Below are 27,578 nucleotides of genomic sequence, written 5' to 3'. Positions count from 1 at the left end.
CTCGCTCCTGCCAGATGTCGGCGCCCGCGGGGTTAACCCTTTCCCGCAGCTCTGCTTTCCCCTGCCGGCCAGAAGCTTCCCAGACAGCTATTTTTAACAACGTAACATAGCTTTTATTTCTTTTCTTCTTAAACTTTCCTCCTTTTTGTCTTTCCCCTCCTTTCCTTGCCCTGCCAAGCCTAACAGTACTTTGAGGCAAATAAAAATGCTATCAAACAGTGGGCAATGTAAATATATATTTTTTCTTAAATCAGTTAGTCTGCATTAAAACCGTTTTGCTCCCTCCTCTTCACTGAATAGTATTAGAGGAGGATGAGGGTGGAAAAACTTATTTTAAGGTGGAGAAATACTTAATGCTAATGTTTTGTTGTTGTTATTTTTTTAAGTAGCTTTATTGAAGTATAATTTACATATCGTGGAATTCATCCATTTTGCCAGGACAGTTCAGTAGTTTTGGGTATATTTATAGAATTGTGCAACTGTAGCCGTGATCTAATTTTAGAACATTTCTATTGCCACCCCCTCCCCCCAAAAAACCCCTCAACGCTCTTTTGCAGTTACTGCTGCCCCCACCCCTGCCAGCCCTCAGGTAACTGCTAATTTACCTTCTGTCTCTATAGATTTGCCTTTTCTAGGCATTTCATACAAATAGAATTTTACAACAGGTGGTCTTTTATGTCTGCTTCTTTCACTTAGCCTAATGCTTTTGAAGTTCAGAGCTAATGGCTTTTATTAGATGGCAAAGCCGTTTGGAATGGCCAAACTGTCCGAGAAGACTACAGAATCTAATATGTACATGCTAAGTGTGCTCTCAGAATACACGCTGCATAGGTGTGTCCCATGCAATAAGGTGAGAAACTCACTTCCCTGTTTAGGGTCAAGTTCTAAGGTGTGTGTTTGGGGGGGGTGTGTGTCAGTCAAGGGCCATATGCAAATACAAAGCATTTCAATTCATAGTTGGTATTCATTTTAGAGAGAGTAAAATCCAAACCATTCAATTCACCTGTTATTTAAACGACAGATCAAGGCCAGGTAACCTTATTAGATAAAGACTACGGTTTTAAAACACTCTCCTTTTCATATCATCTAATGAGATTATATATGTTAAAGCACTTTGCATACTGAAATGATATGCTCATTTTTTTATGTTAATTAATATTATATATCGTTAAGGGAGTAAGAAAGAGGAAGGAAGACAGAATAGGTCAAAGCTAAGCAAAAGGAAGAGAGGAGTGAAAAAGAGACTGAGGTTTGTGGGGCGAGTAGGGAGAGGCATGAAAGAGGGTAACCTGTCTGTCCCTTCCCCAGTTACATTCTCAGCAGTTAGTGATGACTTTGCACCTTTTGGCTGCTCTTTCAAACTTTCATCATGGAATATTCACAACAGCTGCCCTGACAAGGAACCCTTCTCCCACCTGAGGGTTATGGCTAGAGCATTGGTTCACAGCCATGGCTGCACATTAGAATACCCTAGGGAGCTTTTAAACTATACCCGTGCCCAGACCAGATCCTAAATCAATTAGATCAAAGTCTCTGGAGATAGGGCCTGGGCATAAGTATTTTTTTTTTTTTTTTTTTTTGCGGTACGTGGGCCTCTCACTGTTGTGGCCTCTCCCGTTGAGGAGCACAGGCTCCGGACGCGCAGGCTCAGCGGCCATGGCTCACGGGCGCAGCCGCTCCGCGGCATGTGGGATCTTCCCAGACCGGGACACGAACCGTGTCCCCTGCATCGACAGGCAGACTCTCAACCACTGCGCCACCAGGGAAGCCCTGGGCATAAGTATTTTTGGAAAGCTCCCCAACTGATTCAATTTAGGGCCAGGATTGAGAATCAGTGGGCTATGTAGAGCAGTGCTTATCGACTTTATATGCATATGAATCAATATGGTTTTGTTATACTGAAGATTCTGGTTCAACAGGTCTGAAATGGTGGCCTGAGAATCTGCCTTTAGAACAAGCTCGCAGTTAATGCTGATGCTGCTGCCCCCAGATCGCACTTTGACAGGTGAAGAACTAGAGAAAAATCCAAGTTTTTCTTGCGTGCGCGGGGTGTTCCATCATCTGCCTCTGTTCTGGACCAGCAGCATTAACGTTGCCTGAGAACTGGTTAGAAATGCAAATCTTTGGGCCTTACCTCAGGTTTATTAAACCAGAAATTCTGGGGTCAGAGCCCAGCAACAAGTTGTTTGAACATGCTCTACAGGTGAAACTGGTGCACGTTAAGGTTTGAGAGCCACTGACCCACTTGTATCAATATTTCCTAAACAAGCGATGCCCCTATATATGTATTTCTTCTGGCTGGACTACTTTTTTCTTCCCCCCGACCCTCTTTCACCCAAGGAACTCCCTCAAATTCCTATTCATCCTCCAAAACACATCTTTTCTGTGATACCTTCTATCCAATGTTGCAGTGATAAGTGTTTAACCATGGGCTCTCCAGAACCCTGATTTTATAGCATTGGTCAGTTTCAGGCTATCAATGTGAAGATGCTGAAAGCTGAACTGGGACAAGATGCGTACTTGCTAACAAGAAGAATCTTGCCAGCTGGCTCCAGCACACCATCCCCTCTATCCTATACTTAACCCACTGTGTTATGTATTTGGTTGTCTGTCTTCTGGTTAGACGTTGTGCTCCTTGAAGGCTGGTTCCATAACATTCCTCTGCCTTCTTCCATTATCTCTAAAATGGGACCTACACCCAGCAGGTCCTTCATATTTCTTTACTGAATTGAACAAAACCTCTGTTATGACGACACCATATACCCACACCCACATACACAACAGAAATTTTCCAAATGAAAATTGCTCCATACTGAGATAATTGTTTTAACTTCAAAACATTAATTTTATTTTATTTTTAAAAAACTTTTTATTTTATATTGGAGTATAGTTGATTAACAGTGTTGTGTTAGTTTCAGGTGTATAGCAAAGTGATTCAATTATACATGTACCTGTATCTATTGTTTTTCAAATTCTTTTCCCATTTAGGTTGTTACAGAACATTGAGCAGAGTTCCCTGTGCTATACAGTAGGTCCTTGTTGGTTATCCATTTTAAATATAGCAGTGTGTACATGTCAATCCCAAACTCCCTAACTATCCCTCTCCCCCACTCATCCCCCTGGTAACCATAAGTTCATTCTCTAAGTCTGTGAGTCTGTTTCTGTTTTGTAAATAAGTTCACTTGTATCATTTCTTTTTAGATTCCACATATAAGTGATGTATCATATAAGCGATATTTCTGTTTCTCTGTCTGACTTACTTCACTCAGTATGGCAATCTCTAGGTCCATCCATGTTGCTGCAAATAGCATTAATTCATTCTTTTTTATGGCTGAGTAATATTCCATTGTATATATGTACCACATCTTCCTTATCCATTCCTCTGTCAATGGACATTTAGGTTGCTTCCATGTCTTGGCTATTGTAAACAGTGCTGCAATGAACACTGGGGTGCATGTATTATATGGTAGCTCTATTTTTACTTCTGTAAGGAACCTTCATACTGTTCTCCATAGTAAAAACATTAATTTTAGATTGAGTGTAATGTCCCATCTATATTTTATTCCAGGATTTGGGCACATGGTAAAGTCAATTATGATGGTGTCCATTAGAAACCTGGTGAATTAGAAACAGTGCTTTTGTTTAGTTTAAAAGTATGCACAGATGTGGAAGGCTCCAGGTGGTGGCCTCACCTCAGGGAGGGACCTGGGAGCCTGGGAAGTGCTCCTAGCTCTGCCATTGACCAGGTTTCAGGGCTCCCCATCCCACACTCTCATCTGCAAAGGAAGGTGCTGCATTAGATCACTAGCTCTAAAGGTCATTCTATCTCTAGCTGTTAAATTATAATTTAGGACCCCAAATGCTCTTTATACTGAGAAGAAAGCCTGACTTCAGAGATGTTTTCTCCATTAAAAAAAAAAAAAAGCCTTTCTATTTTATGGAATGGGTTAAGTATCTAATATGCCCTAACGCATCAAGGGCTTGTCTTGGCATCTTGTCCTCCTTCCTCCTGATGAATTGCCTGACACTTCCCTGATCCCGCAGCTCTTTTCTTTAGAAAATAACATTTGGTTCCAGTCATGGCAGAAGCTGGGGCTTTGCTGGTTTAAGGCCATAAAGGAATGTGACAGCAAATTTAAATACTTTCATATCTATAAACGTATGGGTCCTGAAATACAAATGTTAATATAAAACACTCTGCATTGGCTCCTTATGTACAATAGAATTATCTCTAATTGTCGGCGGTTCAGTTACTATTTGTTCATCCCTAATTCTCTTTAGGAACTGCAAAACTTGGATTGAGTTATAATTTTCTACATTGCTAGGCCATGTTAAGACAACTAATATGAATTTCAGTGAATTAACTTTACAGTTTGAACAATTAGGAAACACTTTTTCTCTCATTAACTTAATCTTGCATGTCAATGATCACAGCATCGATTCTGTAGAGAACTTAATACATTGTAATTGTATTTTAAAATACAAATAAACAACTGTGCCAATAAAAGAGACCATTTTCAAAAGACTCTCCAAGAAGGCTTAAATATTTTTGGCAAGTGGAAGGTGGGAGTTCAGGAGTAACTATTTCCTTTGCAATTCAAAAACGTAAATTAGGATAATTGTTTTAGAAAATAGAGCTCAAATGTATCAGCACATCTCCTTCTCTAATTAAGCAGCTTCTTTTTCAGCTCATGCTTTAATTTAACTCCAAATACTTTTCCCTTTCGTTAGTCAACACTGACACAGACCCATCTACTTCAAAATCATTTGTATTATCCCTTCATTTGGGTTTCCAACTTGGGTTTCAACATTAGGTAGAGGAAAAGAATAAAAGCTAGTTTTGAATTTAAGCAAATAATGAATTTCAGAAAAGACCTCAGCAATGCATTTATTCATTTCGTGTTGGGGTCTCCTTAGCATGTTAAACTGAAGCTGTAACAGTGGATTGAAATACCTTACCCACAAAAATCTGTTCAGGGCTCCTATAGTTCACTTACTGGTACTTCATTCTCCGGGTTTCAAATTCCAAAGGGTTCTTCTTTCTTCCTTCTGCCTCACATTCCATATCCAGACGATCATTAAATCCTTCCAACTATCGCTTGTAATGTGTCTAGAATATATACTCTCTTTTTTTGGCCCTTCTCAACTTGACTCTCAACTTGAGAGTGCATCATAAACACTTGGGAGCTTCATAAAAATGTACAATTCCAGGACATTTCTCCCAAGATTCTGATTTGGGATATCCGAGGTGGGTTGCAAGAGATCTGCATTTCTAACAATGTAATAGATGATTTGGGGGCCTGAGAGATTGGACAGTAGGGACCAGATTAAGAGGGAGGAAGCATGTTCCAGACAGTGAGGCCAGGAGGTGAAAGCCCTGGGCAGGAGGGAGCTGATAAGGAGGGACAGAAAAAAGGATGGGGAGGCTGGGAGCAACTTGATGGTGCTGGTCCAGTGTGGGCGGGGGGAGCTCCCAGGCCATATGAAACAGGTCTGCTTTGCACAGGTGGGATCTGAGGTTCCTGTAACTCTCCATTGAAAATGTCAGTTGGAAGCAGGAAAAGAGGATTAATAGCTGAGAAGAGAGATTGGAGCTGGATTTGATCATTAGATCTCTGGGAAAGAGCCTGTCAATTGCAATGAGAAGGGAATCAAGAAGGAACCCCATTTATTTATTTTTTAAAAAAAATTTAAAATGGGAGTATAGTTGATGTACAGTATTATATAAGTTACAATATAGTATAATATAGTGATTCACAATTTTTAAAGGTTATACTCCATTTATAGTTACTATAAAATATTCGCTATATTCCCTATGTTATACAATATATTCTTGTAGCTTATTTTATACCTAATAGTTTGTACCTCTTACTCTCCCACCGCTATATTGCCCCTCCCCCACTTCCTTCTCCCCACTGGTAACCACTAGTTTGTTTTCCATATCTGTGAGTCTACTTCTTTTTTTGTTATATTCACTAGTTTGTTGTATTTTTTAGATTCCACATATAAGTGATATCATACAGTATTTGTCTTTGTCTGATTTATTTCATTTAACATAATGCCCTTGAAGTCCATCCATATTGTTGCAAATGGCAAAATTTCATTCTTTTTCTGGCTGAGTAGTATTCCATTGTGTATATACGTACCACATCTTTATCCGTTCATCTGTTGATGGACACTTAGGTTACTTCCATATATTGGCAATTGTATAATGCTGATATGAACACTGGGGTACACATATCTTTTTGAATTAGTGTTTTTGGGTTTTTTTGGATGTATACCAGGAGTGGAATTGCTGGGTCATATTGTAGTTCTATTTCTAGTTTTTTGAGAAACCTTCATACTGTTTTCCACAGTGGCTGCACCAATTTACATTTTCCTACCAACAGGGTACGAGGGTTCCTTTTTCTCTGCATCCTCGCCAACATTTGTTATTTGTGTTCTTTTTGATGATGGCCATTCTGACAGGTGTAAGGTGGTAGCTCATTGTGGTTTTGATTTGCATTTCCCTGATGATTAGCAATATTGAGCACCTTTTTCATGTGCCTGTTGGCCATGTGCATTTCCTCTTTGGAAAAATGTCTATTCAGTTCTTCTGCCCATTTAAAAAATTGGGTTGTTTATTTTTTTGGTGTTGAGTTGTATGAGCCATTTATATATGTTGGATATTAACCCTTTATAGGTCATATCACTTGCAAATATTTTCTCCCATTTAGTAGGTTGTCTTTTTTCTTTGTTGATGATTTCCTTTGCTGTGCAAAAGCTTTTACATTTAATTAGGTCCCATTTGTTTATTTTTGCCTTTATTCCCTTTACTTTAGGAGACAGATAAAAAAATATTGCTATGATTTATATCAAAGAATGTTCTGCCTATGTTTTCCTCTAGGAGTTTTATGGTTTCAAGTCCTACATTTAGGTCTTTAATCCATTTTGAGTTTATTCTTGTATATGGTGTTAGAGAATGTTCTAATTTCATTCTTTTACATGTAACTGTCCAGTTTTCCCAACATCACTTATTGAAGATACTGTGTTCTCTCCATTGTATATTCTTGCCTCCTTTGTTGTGGATTAATTGACCATAAATGCGTGGGTTTATTTCTGGGCTCTCTATTCTCTTTCATTGATATTTGTGTCTGTTTTTGTGCCAGTACCATACTGTTTAGATTACTATAGCTTTGTAGTATAGTCTGAAGTCAGGACGTATGAGTCCTCCAGCTCTGTTTTTCTCAAGATTGCTTTGGCTCTTTGGGGTCTTTTGTGTTTCTATACAAATTTAAAAATATTTGTTCTAGTTCTGTGAAAAATGCCATTGGCATTTTGATAGAGATTGCAATGACTCTGTAGATTGTCTTGGGTAGTATGATCATTTTAACAATATTAATTCTTCCAATCCAAATCTTTCCATCTGATTTTGTCATCTTCAGTTTCTTTCATCAGTGTCTTTCCAAGTACGGGTCAGAAAACAGTGACTGGAGAAGATGAGCCAGCAAACAATATAGGAGGAAGAAAGCAAAGTATTATAAAAGCCAAAAAAAAAGAAAAAAAGAGAGAGAGAATTATAAGAGGAAGTGGTTGACTAGCATTCATGGCTGCCATAGCATTTTTTGTGCCCAAATAGAGCAGGTATAAATAAATGTTTTCTAAACTGAATGGAAATGGTACCCAGGCCAGGGAAGGTAAGAATTATGAGGAGGTTGCTGAATGAAGCAATTAGAGGGTCCCTGTGTGATGCTGGCAAGGGCAGTCTCGTTGGAGTGGGGGTGGCCAATCATAGGTGATTGAGGAGGAGCTAAGTGGTGGGATGTGTAGACAGCAAGTGTAGATGCTGAATAAGCATCACTGAGCAAGATAAGAAGAGATGGAATGGCAGTTGGATGGAGAAGCAGGGTGGGGGTGAGTTTGCCTTGAAGATGGGGGTGGTGGTAAAGAAGCAGAAATGAAGGCTATTCAATTTTTCCCTGGATAGGTAACCTCCTTCCATCTAAGGTACATGGGCTTTCAACAACTGAGCTAATGAGTGAACTTCCCGTGTAGCACCCCCATTTTGTGTTCATGTGGATTGTTCAAAATGTTCAAGATTTCCTTTTTTGAAGAAATAGTTCCTTTTAGGTAAAAACCATGGTTTAAGCCATGTTCTCTCCAAAGTGTTTGGCATTTGCTTTCCTGACCTAAGAGATTCATGACCTAATGTTGTTTGATCATGATGGGCGTTCTGAGTGAGGTGTCCATCTGCACTATCTCACAGTGATTCTGTAAGATGGGTCTTACTATCCACCCTCCCCTATGAGGAAACTGGCCTGCCATGGCTTTCTGCTGATAAGTGGTCATGCTGGGATGCCAGCCTAGTTCTGTCTGTCTCCAAAGCCTCGTTACCCCACCCAGTCTGCCCTTGCTTCAATTGCATAAATTCCAAAATGACATGACTGCCTTCCCTCCGAAGTTCCTGACCTTTTTACATTCCAGACAGTTCTTTCGAATTGAGGTGTAGTTTCTTCAGTGGCTAGAGGCACAGCACTTGCAACTCTCCCCCTACCGAGCCTCACTGTCTGTCTCACCCCTTTGCAAACCATACAGAGATCCAGCAGAGAGGAGCTGCTGGCTGCTCACCTCCAAGAACCATGCGTCTGCCCTATGTGGTACCATTCTGCTGTCTCTGCCTCACAAATGCCGAAGTGCGCCTGAGCCTACCTCGTGTGTGGTCCAGCAGCTCCGACTGAGCCCCTTCCATCTTAGAGAGAAATCGCATCCACTTAGCACCCTTGTTGAAATGCTAGGCACTGTGGTAGGTGCCTGGTGGATGGTATCTCACTTCATCTAGCTGACGCCTCGAGCTAGATGCTGTCATCTCCATTGCCCTTGTGAGGTAACTGTACCTCAGAGAGGGGAGTGATTTCCAAGGACACCTACTCTGGGGTGTCAGAGCTTGGACTCAGCCCAGGTCTACCTGCATCTTAAGACCACTTTATTACACCATCTCTCAGCACAAGGATGAAGTCACAGCAGAGGACTCTGTAGGCTCAGAGCTGGGCTGTTCCAGGAAGGATTCAGACAGGAAGAATTAGGAAAAGTGACTGGCTAAGATAATTGTCACTACTTGGCATATTTTGGTGAGCACTTAATGATTTAAATGATGAATCTATTAAATCTCACGTATCCAGTAGTGAGGGTCCACTTAGCAGTGTGTTCTTTGTGTCTCTTCCATATTAGTGTTTAACCAACTAGAGACTTTAAAAATAGATACTTCTAATTGGAGATGTTATGAGTGGCTTTCACTGCCAGACATACTTCTGACAGGTAGCCATTGATCCAAAGACCAGGAAACTTTAGCTTGAAGGACAGAAGTGAAACAAGTGGAGGGAAAAAGTCTTCAGGTCAACACAGCTGATCTGGGCTACCCTCAGCCTGGTTCATTGTGGAATTAAAGCAGAACTGCATGGCCCACAGCCATACAAAAATCCAGTGAAGGTGTGGCTTAGAGGGATCAAAAGTGTGCTCACGTCCCCTTCTTCTGGGAGGTACCTGTGTATTTGGTCTTAGGAGATGCTAAGTTTCCACCTGGCAGGCATGCTGCTGCCCCAGGACCAGAGCCCAGACTCCTGGCATCCCTGTCCACCTGGCAGCCTCTTTTCAGCCAGAAGTGCAGACACACTCAGAATATTCAGCACACTGATGGCTGGGAGGCCAGAGAGAATCCTCCCCCATGTCTCCACTCATGTTGCTGGGGAGATGGGGGCAGGGCGGGGTGGTAGGAACTAGGGCACACCTGTGGCCAATTGGGAAGGAATCCCCAAACTGTTCCTTCCCATATGGAATCCCTCTGGATTTTAAAATGAAAAACAGAGTAAGTTTATGAATTTTATAGAAACTCCATAGGCTTTTTTTCAAGCAATGAAGGGGTTTCTCAGGAATAGCCCAGACAATGTGTAATAAGACACCTCTGAAGCAGGCACCCAAGACACCCTCTTTCTCACAGTAGTTCTAGAGTCATGACTCCTAGCCAAACATCTAGCCCTTGAAGCTCTAGACATGAGGTTCATGTGAGGAGCTTGGCTCAGGGTGTACTTTGATAAGCTGATTTTATTTCTGTTGTTTCAGGTGCCAGAGAGGGGGGCAGAGGGGAAAGTGGGTAGTAGAAAAATGCTGGATGCACTTTTAAGAAATCTTCTTCTCTTTCTCTCTTCACGACGAAGCTTCTTCAAAGAAATGTCTATCCTGTATTCTCTCCGTTTCTGTTTCCTCATTCATCCCTCAGACCTCAGCGATCTGACCTTTCCTCTCACCAATCTGCTGAAACTGCCCTCCCCCAGGTCGCCACTGACCCCCATCTTAAATGTCCTTAAGATGCATTTCAGTTCCTGCTCTACTTGACTTGCTTGTAGTTCTTTATATGGACTTAAATAATTAATTTTTATCTTAGTCAAAGCTTGCACTATCCATAACACTATTAGCTGTCATTAATATATTCTCTAGGAAAAGCAAGGAATTTTAATATTTTAACCACAAAATCTGACCCTTGATATCAATATTCATACATTCTTTAAGTATTTATTGAGGACCTAGTGGCTGCCCATCACTGTGCTGCGTCTCGATGATGCAATGGTCAGCCAGTCTGTGCCAACAAAGTAGCTTTCTACATGCTACAGGAAAGGAATGAGTGAGATCCGGGAGCTCTTAGGAGAATTACTCTGTGGTTAGGATTTCAGTTGCTTCTACTGGAACCACATTATTCATCCGGGCTGGTCTAGGTCTCTGGAGAGTTTAGTCCTTCATAAAGTTAAGACAATCAAAAAGTACTTTTCCATCCTACACACACACAGTCAGCAGTAGTCCAAAAGTTGGGCTAAAGTGATCAGCAGGGCATCAGTTTTCTAAAGTAGGATTAAGGGACCCAAGGCAAATGTATATAGAAGATAAATTTGGCTCCAGGTACTTGTAGTATAGTTGCACCTCCAACTTGCAAGATTTCCAATCTAGCAGGGAGAAAAGGCTGAACACGTAGCCAGTGTGGATTTGAATATATACCCACAGGGATAGAGGATGAATAATCAAGGCAGTAACAGGATGAGAGAGGGATTTTCCTGTTGGCTTGGAATTGCAGTTAAGTCAGTAAGCTACTCAATCTTGCGAGAATCCAGGGGTCTTCCAGCAGGAGTGGCCACTATCTGCAAAGCTTGCTGGGAGGTGCAAGGACAAATCTTGCTTCCATAGACCCACCTACTCCCCCGCCTCACAAGAGGAGAATCCACAAGAAGGTTGCTGGCCTTAAGGGGAGTTCATTATGCACGGGCTATACCTCCCCTTCTCCATGTGGAAGAGGATGTCAAAGGGGTGCCTCCCCAAAGCCAAGGGATGGAGACTCCAAGAGAAGCACCAGTGAAGACCCCAGGCTCTAGGCAAAGGGGTCGGGGTGGGGGCTGGGAGGATTGGCTTCCTGAATTCCTGCTGGCTGAGGTTTAGAACCTGTAGGTGGTCAGTGAGGGATGGAAACACAGGAGTGGAGGTGGTAAAAGTCCCCTGAGAAGAGCATCCTGGGAACCTAGGAGCTTGAAGTGTTGTCTTTTTGTCTTTTCACATCCTATAAACCCGCTTTGCAAAGTCCTCAAGACCTTCAGACCCCTTTCCCAGGCTACCAGCCCTCTGCAATTGACAAGAGGCCACTCTGTAGAATTCCTGGGGTGCTTCCACATAGACCACAATGTGAATTGTGCAAATGGTGGATCTGCCCATTGTGTCAGTTAGGATGTGTTCAGCTGAAAGAAAGAGTAAACCACAAATGGCTTAATCCACAGTGGCATTTACTGTTCACTTAACAAGAAGTCTGGAGTTAAGTGGTTCCAGGACTGGCACAGGACTGGCACAGCAGCTCAGCCAGTCCATTGAAGACCCGGCCTCTGCCTGTTTTTGTACTCTCCCATCCTCAGTGTGTTGGCTTTTTGTCCATTGATTATCTCCCTGGGGTGCAGCAGGGCTGCTGCAGCTCCAGATGTCATATTTTGTCACCAGTGGCCCAGGATAGAAAGGGGCAGAGACAGAAAGCCATGTCTTTTGACTGTGAAGGGCTGTGGTCCAGAGTTCCTGTATATCTCATTGGCCAAAACAAAGGAGAACAGGATTACTCTAAACAGTGTAGGCCAGTCATGATGCTTGCCCTGAGGTCAAGGATACAGTAGGTCCTTTTAGCAGTAGTTAAATAGGTTTAGAAGGCAATGACCAGAGGCTCCTACATCTGTCTTCAATTGTTTTCTTTGCTAAACTAGAACATAGGTTCGTTTCATGTATTCCTTCCTTCCTTCATGAACTCAGTGGATATTTATGGGATGACTTCTACATGGTAGGCTCTGTGCCAGGTCCTGGAATCACTGGTCAGTCTCTTTAAACAACACACTCAGGAGTTCTCTCTGTCTCTTAGTCCTGTCCCCTTCTCCAGCACCTCCTGACCAGCTCCAATTTCAGTCCAGCCCCATTATTTGCCTCCTTGGTTCTCACTCCTGGCCAGAACATTGTTGATTGACCCATTAAAATATTAGATTTTCAGCCTTATAACTGGATTTTTTGACAGATCCCATCAACTCTTATACTTTTCCCTGTTAGGTTCCTCTCCCATCCCAAAGGCAGCTATTCCAAATGTCTCCCACTTCCCACTCAAACCCCATCCTACTCTTCTCATCAGATATTTTCTGTTTCCTTCCTAGGGCAAACAGAGGCCATGAATGCAGTTCTCCTGGCTCTTCTACCCTCTAGAGACAAACTCAGTTACCATAACTTCACTCATTCTCATCTAGAGCTGCTCTTTTTTTTTTTTTTTTTCTTGTCCTCCTTTAAGCCCCAGCTCAAATGTCACCTCCTCTTAAATACCTTAAGAATAATAATACCATCAGTAGCATGTATGAAGAATCTGGCCCTGGGCTGAGCAGTTAACAGGAACTATTTCAATTTCCATCCTCACACAAAACTATGAGGAGGAAATCATGTCCATTTGGTAGATAAGAAATGAAAACTTAGGTTAAGTAACTTGCCCAGTGTTAGACCAGGGTGGAGCTGGGATTCAAGCCTGGATCTGCCTGGAACTCAAAGTCCTACTCCCAAGCACTGGGTGCAGTCTTCTTGGGCTCACCCAGCCCTGTCACTTGTGTCCGCCCTGTGATGCACACACATCCTCTCCCCACACAGCCACCTGCTGATGACATCTGTCTCCTGTCTGTTTCCCCCCACCCCCGACTGGGAGTGCCCAGAGGGGAGAGATTCTATCTGATTCACAATGTCCTCCCCAACACCTGCCATTCCTGTTGCATGGAAGTCACCAGTAGAGTTTTATTGACTGAGGGAATGAGGATTGACACCCAGCAGAGAGCAGGGCTGAACCAGGGACTGGTTCCCAGCAAAGTGGTTACTCTGCTATGAGGTGAGCAGTGGCAGGTTTGGGGTTTACCCCCTTGCATTATTCATTCAGCAGATATCTATTGTGTGTCTTCTATGTGTCAGGCACTATTTTAGTTGCTGGAGACACAGTGGTGAGCAAAGCAGACAAAAAAAATCCCCGCCCTTGGGAAGCTGACATTCTAGGGGTGCAGGCAAGTGCTTTCTCCAGGCACTTTGCCCAGGTTTCCGGTCCCCGTTTCTTTCCCTCTTTTTCCTCAAGGCTGGGGCACTTCATAGGTGTTCCTTGTCAAATGTTCTTGTATCTTCTAAGAGTTATATCTCCTATGCTTATCACTCAGGCTAAACAGCTCAAGAACCATAAATAAGAGCGGGTACTGAACAGTCTGAAGGCTTGAAAGTCCCCTCCCGCCAAAGCCTCTGCTGAAACGTCGTCCTCCACAGGGCTCCTTCCATAGTCTGGGACACATAACGCTCCATTTCCCATTTTTCTATGACTGTTAAGTTCTGAGCTGAGTTCCTTGGGAGGGCAAGCAAGAGTGCTTTTACTACCTTTGCTACTGTGCCAGGTGGCCTTCACTTCCCCTCTTCTGGGTGAAGAAGAGCCCCTCAGGTTCTGGAGCTCACCCATCCCCTCCTTACTCCACGCTGGGGGTGGGAAATTGCTCCTGACCTCTGGGTCAAGGACTGGATGAGGTGGGAGGCTGCTTCTGGACCCCTCCAGACCTGGAGAGGCAGCTACTACAGTCATTCCATCAATCTGTTCATCAGTCTCCAGTCTGGCTATGGGTTCATTCACAGCACACATCAGGAGAAATCACAGACAAGGAATGAAGCCCACACAAGGTATATGACCCCCACTTCCCCCCCTTTGTTTTTTTTTTAAAGTTCATTACCTTTTAAAAAAAAATTTATTTAATTTATTTCTTTATTTTTTCTTTTTCTGGCTGTGCCGGGTCTTAGTGGCGGCATGCGGGATCTTTTGTTGCAGCGCACGGGCTGCTCTCTAGTTGCAGCGTGGGCTCCAGGGTGTGCAGGCTCTCTCCTTGAGGCGCCCGGGATTAGTTGCCCCGCGGCTTGTGGGATCTTAGTTCTCCGACCAGGGATCCAACCAGTGTCCCCTGCATTGCAAGATGGATTCTTTACCACGGGACCACCAGGGAAGTCCCTATGACCCCTTAAGCTTAAAGAGAGAAAGGACGGCTCTTTGCTCTTCCACACCACCGAGCGCACCCATGCTGCCTGGTGCCCGGGGGCCTTGTCTGCTCTGCTGGAGGTGGGGGGAGGGAGAGGCTCACTGCAGTGGACCTCTGCCCTTGAGCACTGAGGATCACATACTACCCATGCCACCTGTGGCCTGGAGGGCAAGCTGGAGATGCTACTGCCTCTCGCAGGAGCCCCTGGCCTCCCCAGGACGATTTCAAAGCCCTCAGCCCTGGATTCTGCTACTGATGGTGCGTCCCAGGCTGAGTCACTTGCCCGAAGTGTGCAACCCTGCCCTCGGCCCTGGTCCCAGCCGCTATCCACTCCTTCTCCCTCTGGCCCATCTTGTCTCCAAAGGGAAGTTTGTACGCTGGGTGGGTCCTGATCGCTGATTCCAGAGTTACAAGGAATGACCGGTCCTGGGCGAGGGTTGGGAGTGAGTCTTGGTTACGGACACTTGCCCAGGGTCCTCCAGCTGTCACTCGACAGGCGCGTGCCCAGCCCTCTGGTCTAATTAGAGCCACCTCGGGTGCAATCTTCTCCCCGCTGTGGTGTGGTGTCCGGGTTTTCCTAGGCACCCGTGGGAGGGCCCAAAAAACCCAACACGAGGGGATACAGCAAGGAGTTGGGCTAGCAGGACCTGACTGTGCTGTATCCAGGCTCTGGAATCTGCAAATGGCTTAAGCCTCCAACTCTGAAGGCGCTCCCTGTGCCCTCCTCTGAGGACCCCTGTGGCAGTGGCATCCCGGGACAGGACGCTGCCTTTCCCAGACTGTGCCTGGGGCAGGCGCTCCCCAGCACCGTCAGCATGAGGTCATCCTACCAATAGGAATTTCCTGTCACTTAAATACTGACCGGAGACTGTCCCCACCCTCCACCCATCCATGGGCTCCCAGACTCACCAAATACCTGCGGCATTCATTACCAGGCAGTGCCAGGCCCCGCCCTTCAGGCTTCATCCCCACTGCAGACATGGGACAGGTTTCACCATCCGTGGCAGAAAGCGAAGCCGTGTGGGCGAGTGTGTTCGGTGGTGGGTGTTCTCTGCAGCAGACAAGGCAGCTTTCCTGAGTACTGGGTCCCATCTTGGTTTCACCTTTCCAGTGCTTGGCAGAGTTGGTGCAGGGATCTCTGGGGAAACTCAGACCTGTTAGCAACAAGGTACCCTGGGGGCCACACAGAGGAGTGCATAGCTTCCTTGAAGTGAGGAGACTGCACATAACCAAAGCCCGACAGCATTAGAAGATGCAATTATCAGGTGAATCTTAGGCTAAGAAAGTGGGTATTCACCACAAAAATCTGTCTCTCCCTAGTCAGATGATGGTGACACAAACCCCTCCCTGCTAGGATGCAAGCCAGGGGTGGAAGAACCTGGGTGTGTGCTCACACTCATTTCCAACATGCTCTGCACGTGGCAGGAACACAGTAAACCTCTGTCCACTGTTAAAGCTGGGAGAATCGTGTGACTTTTCCTAGGGCTTATTTGCCCTATCATTTCTGGTAAGGGAGGAGGGAGGGAGGACAATGTGTCTCAGAAACAGCAGGCTCTGATGGGACTGGATCAGGACTCTGTGCGAGGTTCATTAAGGGAAGGGCTGAAGGCAGGAGCAGAGGGAGTGTTTTCAAGAGGTGGGGTAGGGGTGGGGGTAGTGGAGGGATTCTGGGGGATAATGGGGCCCAAGTTCAAAATGTGACCGGAATGGGAGAGGAGGATTTCTTACTCTGGCAGGGGCTTGGCGTGTGAGGATACCAGGCACCCTGGGCCACACTCCGGCTTGCTATTTGGAGTTCCAGGAGATCGCATCCTGGGGCATGCATCCTGCCTGGGCAGGTCCCTTTGGTCACACTGTCACAGTCCCAGGCGCCCTCAAGTGGCTTCACAGCAGCGCACCTGAAGGAGGGGATGGAGCTCAAGATGGAGAGCACCTGTGATACTCTTCCTCCTCCTCTAAGAAATAACATACCGAGGCTTTGAGGGAGCCAGGAAGATGGCTCGAGATGGGTCAGGAGACACTGAAACCGGAATGAATTTTGCTGATGTGTCCCCATTTGTATCCACAGGGTTGAGAGATCTGAGAGAACTGGAATATTTAAGAATATGATATTTTATCCCCCTTATTTCTCATTTGTCCCCCAGTAAAGTAACATTTACTGTCTTCTGATTACAAATCAGTATTTGGTTATGAAGAAAATTTGGACAATATAGAGAAGCCACCAAGGGAAAATAAAAATGACTTGTAAGCTTATCCCCAGAGGTGATGACTCTTTATATATTACACATATTGTTTGTAATTTATTTTTATTTTTTCATTAATTTTTATTGGAGTATAGTTGCTTTACAATGTTGTGTTAGTTTCTGTTGTACAGCAAAGTGACTCAGCCATACGGATACATGTATTGCCTCTTTTTTAGATTTCCTTCCCGTTTAGGGCACCGCAGAGCACTGAGTAGAGCTCCTTGTGTTATACAGTAGGCTCTCATTCGTTGTGTGTAATTTACTTTATCCGCTTAAAAGTATATCATGAATCTCTTCACATCTGTAGGTTCTGCCCAAAATTATTTAATCAGTTCTTCTATTGGACATTAAGGTGGCTTACAACTGTTAGCCATAAAAGGAAGCTGTGATGAATGGCACTATAAACAAAACTATGTACACATACATAATGAGTTTCTTCGGATAGATTCCTAGGAAGGTAGTGGTTGGTCAAATAGTGTGCACATTTTTAAGACTTTGATACACATTGGCAAACTGCCTTCCAGAAGGTCGTTTCAATTTACACTCACACCTACAAAGCATGAGAATGCCTATTTCCCCACAACCTCACCCAAATTCGGTATTGGTGTTTTCTACTTGGTATGTTCAGCTTTTTCTCATTAATTTTCAAGAGCTCTTGACATAATGTTATTAGCCCCTTGCTTATCATGTTATGAAGACTTCATTCCTGCTTGTCCTTTAGCTTTAAGCTTTCTTTTTAGGAGTTTTAAATGTTTACTTAAGTCAAAATTGTCAGCTTTGGTATTACATCAAGAAAGGTTTCTCCTTATCAAGAATATAAATATATAATTTTCTATTCCCATTCATTTTTAAATTTTTTCCACTACATTTAAATCTTTAATTCCTCTTGCATTTGGTCTATCTAACATAGGTAAAAACCTAACTTATTTCTTTTCAAAACATTTTGGCCAATTAACATTATCGATTGCACATGCTATCTTGTCCCTAAAGATCTAACATATGATTTTGCTTTGATGAATACTTCTTGATTTTTCATATGTTTATTAACCATTTGCGTTTCTCCTTTGGTGAATGTCTATGCAAGTCCTTTGTTTTTCTGTTACTGCCTTCATCTCTTATGGATTGGAAAGGATACTTTTATATATTGAATCGCAAATACTTCTTTTTTTTTCACACACACACACTGTATTTTATTTTTACAAGAGAGAAATCAACTGACACCAAGCATTGTAAATGGATGACCACAACAGAAGCAACAATGATTGCAATTACCAAACACAAAACACACTCACACTATGTCATAATATTGACTGAATCGCAAATACTTTTTTGCTCATTACATTGCAAATATTTTCCCCAGTTTGAACTCTAAGAATTAATTTTCTGGCATAGAGGCTTTACATTTTCTCTAGTCATATTAATCTTTTAATTTATGACTTCTGATTTGGTTGTTGGGTTTGGAAAAGCCTTCCCCTTGCCAAGCTTGTATAAACTGTCACCTATAGTTTACTTTGTTTTCTTCCTTCTTTCCTTACTTCCCTCCACCTTCAACTCTAATTATTTATAGTTTATTTTGATATGTTATATTAGGCAACAATCTGATTTTGTCTTTTCCCAAAAGAGTTACCCAATAGTCCCACTATCGTTTATTGAATAATTTTTCACTCTCTTATTTGAAATGTCACCTTTATCATAAATTCTTGCATGTAGCAGGTCCTGTTCCTTGCTAATATCCTGCCTCGGCCCTGCTGCGGTACGCGGGCCTCTCACTGTTGTGGCGTCTCCTGTTGCGGAGCACGGGCTCCGGACACGCAGGCTCAGCAGCCATGGCTCACGGGCCCAGCCGCTCCGCAGCATGTGGGATCTTCCCGGACCGGGGCACGAACCCGTGTCCCCTGCATCGGCAGGCGGACTCTCAACCACTGCGCCACCAGGGAAGCCTTGCCCTGCTTTTAATTCTGGATCATTCCAACCCTCCCCTCTTCCTGCTCCTCCTCTCTGGCTGCTGAGAGCTGCTTGGGAAATTATTCAATTCCGCTGGTTGGTGCTGCTCTAAATTCACAGTTTTCCGCCTTAGCTGGGCTCTCAACTTTGCCTTGCAGTCACCTCCCTTTCCCAATCTTGTAATAGCCATTTCAAACCTGCATCTGCTTCATCCTTTACCCCATCACCAGCAGATAACCTCACCTTCTATCTGAAGAGAACATACGTTCTATTGGATCTTTCTCAACTTCAACCCACCCACCAACCTTCCCTCCTTGAGGAATAATCATCGCCAGTATATACTGAGTGCTGGGCACTGTTTTAGCCACTTTACATGTGGTTTCATCCTCACAACAACTTTATAACGTGGGCCCTCTTATTATCCTCTGATAACAGGAAAAGAAACCGAAGCCAAGTTATGTAATTTGCTTAAGGTCACACTACTAATAATGACTGAAAAGTGGGATTAGACTCCTAGTAGCGCCTTGAGAGCTCAAGTTCTTGTTGGCTTCTCCATGTGATTCCTTTCAGTCTTGCCATGTGTTAACAGACGGGGAGAGTGGATTACCTTGGTTTTAATCTTTGTTCTCCGGTGTGGTAGTAAAATCATTCACTTCTTCATTTATTCGACTCTTCCACAAATATTTGAACTCCTTCTATGTACCAGCCACTGTGCTAAGGATACAGGAGGAGGCAAAACCAGACACAGTCTCCATCCTCCCGAAGCTGATAGTCTATTGGGGCTGACAGAAATTGACCAAAGAATCACACCAACAAACACAAAAGCACGTCCCAAATAAATGCTCCAAAGGAAAGGAACATAGTTCTTTGAGAGTAGGCAGTAAAGACTTGAGGAGTGGGGGTGAGGGTGTTAGGAGAGAGCCTTCCTGAGAAAGTGACCAGTGAGCTAATCAGCTCAGACCGTAGGATGCAGAGGAGTAAATTATGCAAGGGGCAGGGACAGGCAGGATCCAGGCAGAAGGCGGTGCACGTCAAACGGTTCTCTGCATGTTTCATGAAATGTTGTGAGAGGTTGCTAGGCAGACACTCATAGACACAGGCCCTCTCTAGGATCCCCACCCAGGTTCAACCCATAGCTGCCCCAGGCCATGGTCCCTGAGTAAAGACCTTGGACCTGAAAGGTATGAAAGGAAAGAGGCGAGCTCTGCATCCAGTAGTGCCGTGAGTAACTGCAGCTCTTCTGCCTGTGGCTTGTTGTACCCATATAGGATGCCAGATGATAGCATTCGACTACAGACTCTCCTGACTTTCACCATGTTAACAGCTCTTATTGGAAGAGCCATAATGATTCTCTGTGGGAGGAGGGATATCAGTTTACAGGGCAAACCTGGCTTTCACATGTTTTCAGGTGCAGGGACTTACATCAGTGAGGGACACTCCTCACCTCTAGTCTCACTCCTGACTCTCTTCGTGGGAGTGCAGTGAGTTATCTGATTAGAAAAGAGCTGACATACACTGGTTTACATTTCCCCATTTGGAGGAGCTGATCTATCAGCAGCCTGTTACTCTCCTTCCCTCTCACCTGGGACAGGTACCAGGCTGCCATCCTCGGGGAGGATGTGTCCGTTACTGACCTGAATTTTCCCTGCCTGGGCTCCCAAGGTCTGTCCAGGGGTGATATGGAGGGGGCGTAGGTACTGCGAGTGTTGGCAAGCCCTTTTGGCCATGAATGTAAAGACACGTTCTCTCATCAGCTTGTTAACAATAAAACTGATGGCTTAAAATCTCTATCCATCTGCTGCACATGTCTTATATTTATCAATTGGTTCCATATTTAGGAAAGAAAAAAAAGGAATATTATTTATCAAGTCCCCCCCCCCACAACCCACCTGTAGGACATGTATGGAGAGACTTTTCTCCGTTTAAGGCTTTGTGGTACTAAATCAACTCCTCTAACTAGATACAGGTGGAGACATCTTCAAACACAAGAATCAGCGCCCACTCCCTTCTTCCATTCCCTAGCCTGGGAGGTAATGGAGGACCTGAATGGGAAACAGGGAGACTTCAAAACTCAGCTCCAATGTGATGTCTGAAGCTAATTTGCAGGGTACACACAATTTCAAACATAGCAGCAACATACCTTACCACCACACAGAAATTCTATCCATTATCCACAATTCTGGATCATCCATGCCTCTGTAGGCCTCCATGGATGTGGGTAGTTGGGAGAGGCTATCTGGCCAGTGTTCCAGAGTTCACATTAGTTACAGTTACATTGTGGCTGGGGATGCAGCCTCTCTGCTCTGCAGTGTGTCCTCCCTGCCCGTTAACCAAAGGCATCACATGGTCACTCAAGGGAACTGAAGGTGTAGAAAGAGCCTTCCCTTTTCACCGGGTCCTGCCTCCCCACATTTGTCAGCTGGTCCTCAGAGTTCTTATCGCTCAGCTCGTCCTGTAGCAGAGAGGAGGCTGGCAGTAAAGGCAGGCAGTCTTGTGGGCATGGCAGCTGCCAGGGGAGGAGAACAAGTCATGGCCTCTGAATAGACCTTCTGAGAAGGGAACAGGCACAGAACTCCAGGTTGAGGTACCATAGAGGGACACATTGCACTTCTCCTTCATCAGAGTCACCAGGTAGAGACAGAGGTGTCAGTTGGCCAGGGGGTAGGAATAGCTCTGAAACCTTGAGAGAGGCTGGTTCACACCATTGTCTTTGGGCCCCTTTGCAAGGCTGCATTTTGGTGATTTACTGTCTATGGGAGAGAGTGAGGAGAGTGGAAGATGATTGACAGGTGTCAAAGCCACATGTGTGGGAAAAAACATCAACGTGGAAGTGGATTCTTTAAAGGCTTTGTATTGGTACAACTGCAAGGGCAGATACGTAACAGCAATAATGGCTGGCTCTTCCGAGACCTTAGAAGTGTGCTAAGCCTCATGCTAAGCCACTCAATTCCAGATAGGGAGGAAGATGAGGGGTGAAGCTGAGGTTTAGCTGAAAATGCACTTTCAGCTAAGGGTCCTGGCCTCTCCCTAGGGTGTCAGGGGCAACCTGTCAATAACTCTGTAAACGTCTCAGCACCCACCAGTCTGAGGCTGCAGGAAGGAGAGCCTCCGGGGACTGTCAGGCAGGGATGCATGATTGGGGGACAATGAAAGGCGTCTACTGAAGCCGGCATCCCAGGGCTTCTGAGCATCTCCTCTACACTGTGCCCTCTTAGACAGAACCAGGGGGCTCACTGGCTGCGGCCTGATAAAGGCTTGCCAACCCCTCTCCTCAGCTTGCTGCAGAAGCACTCCCATCTCAGAGGAATCTTCGGAGACTCCCGAGCTCCCCCACTCTGGTACCTGTTTCCAAGTGTGGACTTAGGAAGTCCAGAGTTTACAGAATTTTTCTTGACACCTCCCCTACTGTGACTGCTGAGGCCTCTAATAACCCCAGGATTCTCACAGGCCCCCCCGAATTCCTTCTTGTAAGAGAAACAACAAACCTCATCTCCTCTGTCCATGCTCTGGAGGAAATATGACCTGGTGTTTCTGCAACAGTAACAAGAACACTTAGGTTCAAGTTCAGGTTTAGGATTCAGCTCATCCTCTCAACCAGAGAAGGTAAAAGAGCCAAGACAGAGGGGAAATATCCACATGGACAGTCATGTCTTTATTTATTTCAAAATAAGTTTTCTTGGATCCCAGAGTTTACATGTTTTGAATCCGTTTCAGGGCTCTGGCATGCACCCTGGTGTGTAAAATACACATGGTGGGGATGTTGCCTACAGAAGTGGGAAGTCATCTTAAGGGATTTAGGGAAAAGGTAGACCATAGGCCTTCTGAGACCTTAATCATCATTTGTGGCTGGGATGCTGATGTGTCTGAGAAACAGCAGAGCTGCTGCTCCCAAACAAAAGCAAATTTATAAGCAAATAGGGGACTGCTATAACAGTCTCAAATACTGGGCAAATTAAGCGTATTGTTAAGTATTGAATATCACAGGCCTTGGCCAAGCCTCTTCCTCCTTTTGTCTGCTCCCCAGACCCCATTCAGTCCCTTATGCAATATGTATTTATTTGAGGGGGAAGCATTCCTAATGTCCCTAGAGTCTAGGTTTCCATTTTAGCTTGAAATTAGGGTTAAATATGTAACTTGTTTGCTCAGCAGTAGTCTTTGATGGGGATGTTTATCTTGTCTGGGAAATGTTTGGAGGAATGAAACATCCTCAGAAGTCAGCTGGGCCTGTCTCTCTTCCAGAAGAGGAATCCCCTCTGTATAAGTTCTGTTCAAGGTCAAGAAATAGAAAACCCAACTCAAAATAGTTCAGACAATAAAGGGATTTATTGGTTTTTGTAACTTGTAGAGCAGAAGTTGGGCTGGTTTGATCCAGTGGCTTAGTGAGGAAATTAAGGATGGTGTTTCTTACCATCTCTATGCTCTGACTTCATCCTCTTGGAAAGCTTCATCCTAAAGCTGGTCTCCCTTATGGTGGCAAAATGGCTGCAGAAATTCCTGGCTTCACATATGCACAGCATGCCCTCCAGAAGATCAGAGAGTGTCCTTTTCTAAAGTGCTTTCAAAAAGGCGAGCAACCATTTTTTATTTTTCAGAAGTGCCTCACCTTATGGCCCAGAGACCTGAATTGGGTCACATGCTCATTGAAGAGTGCTATGAGCTGATTGGCTCAGACAAATGTCATGGCAAAGATTTATGATTGTCATGGTTGACTTAGACCAAGAAGGACTCATCCTTGGAGCTTTCATAGAATATGGCTGCTACACAGTGGGGTGTGGGTGTTGAGGACATTACTACATGGTCTACCACATTCTCCCTCATGTCCCTGGCAAGCTTGGTTACCCAGTTTTCAGTGCCTGGATGGAAAGCATATTACCACTGAGGCAGCTCATGCTGTTGTAGATCAGTTGTGACATGGTCCCTTCTTGTATAAGATACGGGCTGCCTCAAGAATCTGCTCCCATCTCCACCATCTGGTACCTCACAGAAAAAGCCAGTTCCTCTTTTAAGAGAGAGCTCTTCTTTTTTTCTGAGCAGAGGAGGGAGTGAGATACTGATTTTTCAGGGAACAGGAGGGAAATGAATGGACTATCCTTCCTTCCATGCCTTCCTCAGGGCTTTGCCTCAAGAAGGCAATTCTTGGAGTGGTGTCTTAGACCAACAGCTGTGGCATATTAATGATATCCTAAAAGTGAAGATGAAGAAGGTCTTTAAGACGTTTGCCTTGGTATGATCTTTGTGGGTTCCTCATTCCTGTGTAGGTTGCCCTTTTGGATGTGGCATGTCTTGCTTGTTCCCGTGTATGAGATGGAGCTCCTCTCCCAGAGCCAGTTTAAGGTGCACGGGATTGTGGTGTATTTAGAGATTATAAATTACCCCCGAGGGTCAGTTCTCACCTGGCCTTGTGTGTGCCTAATAAGTGGAAGGTCTGTGTCATGTTGTAAATACTATAATTTCAGTGACAAAATAAGCTACTTCTTGCCTCAAATATCAACCCACTGGCCTAAAAGTATGCCTTACCCCATATGCTAGTACCAAAGACTGCACTTAAGCCACCTGAAAATAATAAGGTAAACTTTTATTCTGATCTTTACTCATTTCTTTTTCATGTCTTATTGCACTAGAAGAAACTTTATAAATTAATTAATAACAATGGTAACTACTAGACAGTAAACTCTTTGAGAGCAGGCATCATTTTTATATATGTTTGTGTCCCAGCACCTAGCATCTGGGACATAGTTGAGAGACTGAATGTACACATGGACAATGACCAAATATAAAAACAGAACTTTTACCCACAACCTGCCCAGGAAACAAAACCCTTTATCTACAGTAATTAGCCCAGGAAGCTGGTCTGCTATAAGCCAGACTTGCAGGAAACCAAGTGCTATCTCTAGCAACAATCCAGGAAACTAAACAATAACTTCTCTAACAATTGGCCCCAAATGTCCAGGACATTAATAACTAAGAGTTCCCCTAATTTTTGTCCTGGTTTCCACCTTAGGATCAACCAGAGAAAGCCAAATATGCATCCCTAACCAATCACATAGGATACCCTGCTTCTAGTTAGCCCACCTCCAGCTCCTCCATGCCAACAGCCTCCAATCAGGGCACACCTGAAGCCTTCTGTGTTTTCCCACTGTATAGCTTACTCACTTCTCTGCCTGCCTTTGAGTCTCTGCCAAAATGCACGTGATGGTGGTTGACTCCCTTATGACAGCAAGTTCAGAATAAATAGCCTTTGCTTTCTTCATTTGGTTGGGCTTCATTTACTTCCACAGAGTAGATGCTCAATAATTGCTGGGGGGGAGGAAGAAAAGAATAAAATATAGTTAGGAAATCTAATCAGATACATTTTCCCCCCAGATTTATTGAGATATAATTGACATATCATTGTGTTAGTTTAAGGTGTACAATGTGTTGTACATAAATACATACAAATTTCATTTGCCAATTATACCTCAATAAAACTGGAAAAAATCCACATTAAAAAAAGAATGAAGGAAGGAAATAGGGAATCTCTGTTTTGTTCCTTTGCTTAGAGGGGCTACTAGCTTATGCCATTCGACATAGTTTTGGCTTTTGTTTTAGGGTAGCCACCTCTTTAGAGTGTTAAGAAGTGCTTTTCATCAATATTTGTTTAATTTTTTCTATAAAGGTAGTCCCTTGACTTTTTTTTTTGTTGTTTTTTTTTGGGGAGGCTTAAACAGCAGACATTTATTTTCTCACAGTTCTGGAGGCTGGAATTCTGAGATCAAGGTGCTGGCAGAGTTGATTTCTCCTGAGGCCTCTCTTCCTGGTTTATAGATGAACACCTTCTCACTGTGTCCTCACATGGCCTTTCCTCTGTGCTTGCAGGACAGAGAGAGCAAGGGCGTGCACAAGCTCCAGCGTGCAGCTCAAGTGATCCGCTCTAATATTTCTTATTCTTTTTTTTTTTACATCTTTATTGGAGTATAATTGCTTTACAATGGTGTGTTAGTTTCTGCTTTATAACAAAGTGAATCAGTTATACATATACATATGTTCCCATATCTCTTGCGTCTCCCTCCCTCCCACCCTCCCTATCCCACCCCTCTAGGTGGTCACAAAGCACCGAGTTGATCTCCCTGTGCTATGTGCCTGCTTCCCACTAGCTATCTATTTTACGTTTGGTAGTGTATACATGTCCATGCTACTCTCTCATTTTGTAACAACTTACCCTTCCCCCTCCCCATATCCTCAAGTCCATTCTCTAGTAGATCTGTGTCTTTATTCCTGTCTTACCCCTAGGTTCTTCATGACATTTTCTTTTGTTAGATTCCATACATATGTGTTAGCATACGGTATTTGTCTTTCTCCTTCTGACTTACTTCACTCTGTATGACAGACTCTAGATCCACCCACCTCACTACAAATAACTCAATTTCGTTTCTTTTTATAGCTGAGTAATATTCCATTGTATATATGTGCCACATCTTCTTTATCCATTCATCCAATGATGGACACTTAGGTTGTTTCCATGTTCTGGCTATTGTAAATAGAGCTGCAATGAACATTTTGGTACATGACTCTTTTTGAATTATGGTTTTCTCAGGGCATTTGCCCAGTAGTGGGATTGCTGGGTCATATGGTAGTTCTATTTGTAGTTTTTTAAGGAACCTCCATACTATTCTCCATAGTGGCTGTACCAATTCACATTTCCACCAGCAGTGCAAGAGTGTTCCCTTTTCTCCACACCCTCTCTAGCATTTATTGTTTCTAGACTTTTTGATGATGGCCATTCTGACTGGTGTGAGATGATATCTCATTGTAGTTTTGATTTGCATTTCTCTAATGATTAATGATGTTGAGCATTCTTTCATGTGTTTGTTGGCACTCTGTATATCTTCTTTGGAGAAATGTCTATTGAGGTCTGCCCATTTTTGGATTGGGTTGTTTGTTTTTTTGTTATTGAGCTGCATGAGCTGCTTATAAATTTTGGAGATTAATCCTTTGTCAGTTGCTTCATTTGCAAATATTTTCTCCCATTCTGAGGGTTGTCTTTTGGTCTTGTTTATGGTTTCCTTTGCTGTGCAAAAGCTTTGAAGTTTCATTAGGTCCCATTTGTTTATTTTTGTTTTTATTAGGAGGTGGATCAAAAAGGATCTTGCTGTGACTTATGTCATAGAGTGTTCTGCCTATATTTTCCTCTAAGAGTTTGATAGTTTCTGGCCTTACATTTAGGTCTTTAATCCATTTTGAGCTTATTTTTGTGTATGGTGTTAGGGAGTGTTCTAATCTCATACTTTTACATGTACCTGTCCAGTTTTCCCAGCACCACTTATTGAAGAGGCTGTCCTTTCTCCACTGTACATTCCTGCCTCCTTTATCAAAGATAAGGTGACCATATGTGAGTGGGTTTATCTCTGGGCTTTCTATCCTGTTCCATTGATCTATATTTCTGTTTTTGTGCCAGTACCATACTGTCTTGATTACTGTAGCTTTGTAGTATAGTCTGAAGTCAGGGAGCCTGATTCCTCCAGCTCCGTTTTTCGTTCTCAAGATTGCTTTGGCTATTCGGGGTCTTTTGTGTTTCCATGCAAATTGTGAAATTTTTTGTTCTAGTTCTGTGAAAAATGCCAGTGGTAGTTTGATAGGGGTTGCATTGAATCTGTAGATTGCTTTGGGTAGTAGAGTCATTCCTTGACTTTTGTAGAAATTGACAGAGTAAAGTAAAAGCACATGGGCTTCCTCTACCATATTTCATTAAATATCTATGAAGATATGCGAATAGAAAAACAAATCTCCCTCAGCTTCAGGAACTTTGGATAAAATTAAACGTGTCAAAATCTGGGTACTA

The 27,578-nt window shown here is 43.7% G+C and overlaps 1 protein-coding gene and 1 long non-coding RNA gene across 7 annotated transcripts in view; one reads left to right on the top strand and one right to left on the bottom strand.

The window, feature by feature from the left end:
• SH3GL3 (SH3 domain containing GRB2 like 3, endophilin A3) overlaps positions 1 to 27,578 on the top strand; it is a 288,846-nt gene that overhangs the window by 69,855 nt on the left and 191,413 nt on the right. The window lies entirely within an intron of this gene.
• LOC125963678 (uncharacterized) lies at positions 14,284 to 20,649 on the bottom strand. Its single transcript, XR_007476027.1, has 2 exons — positions 15,483 to 20,649; positions 14,284 to 14,498 (listed from the first exon to the last, which is right to left on the bottom strand). It is a non-coding gene; the product is annotated as an uncharacterized LOC125963678 (long non-coding RNA).

Source organism: Orcinus orca, chromosome 2, assembly GCF_937001465.1.
Source record: "Orcinus orca chromosome 2, mOrcOrc1.1, whole genome shotgun sequence".
In the NCBI taxonomy this organism is placed as follows: domain Eukaryota; kingdom Metazoa; phylum Chordata; class Mammalia; order Artiodactyla; family Delphinidae; genus Orcinus; species Orcinus orca.
This window is presented reverse-complemented; position numbering and strand designations above follow the sequence as displayed.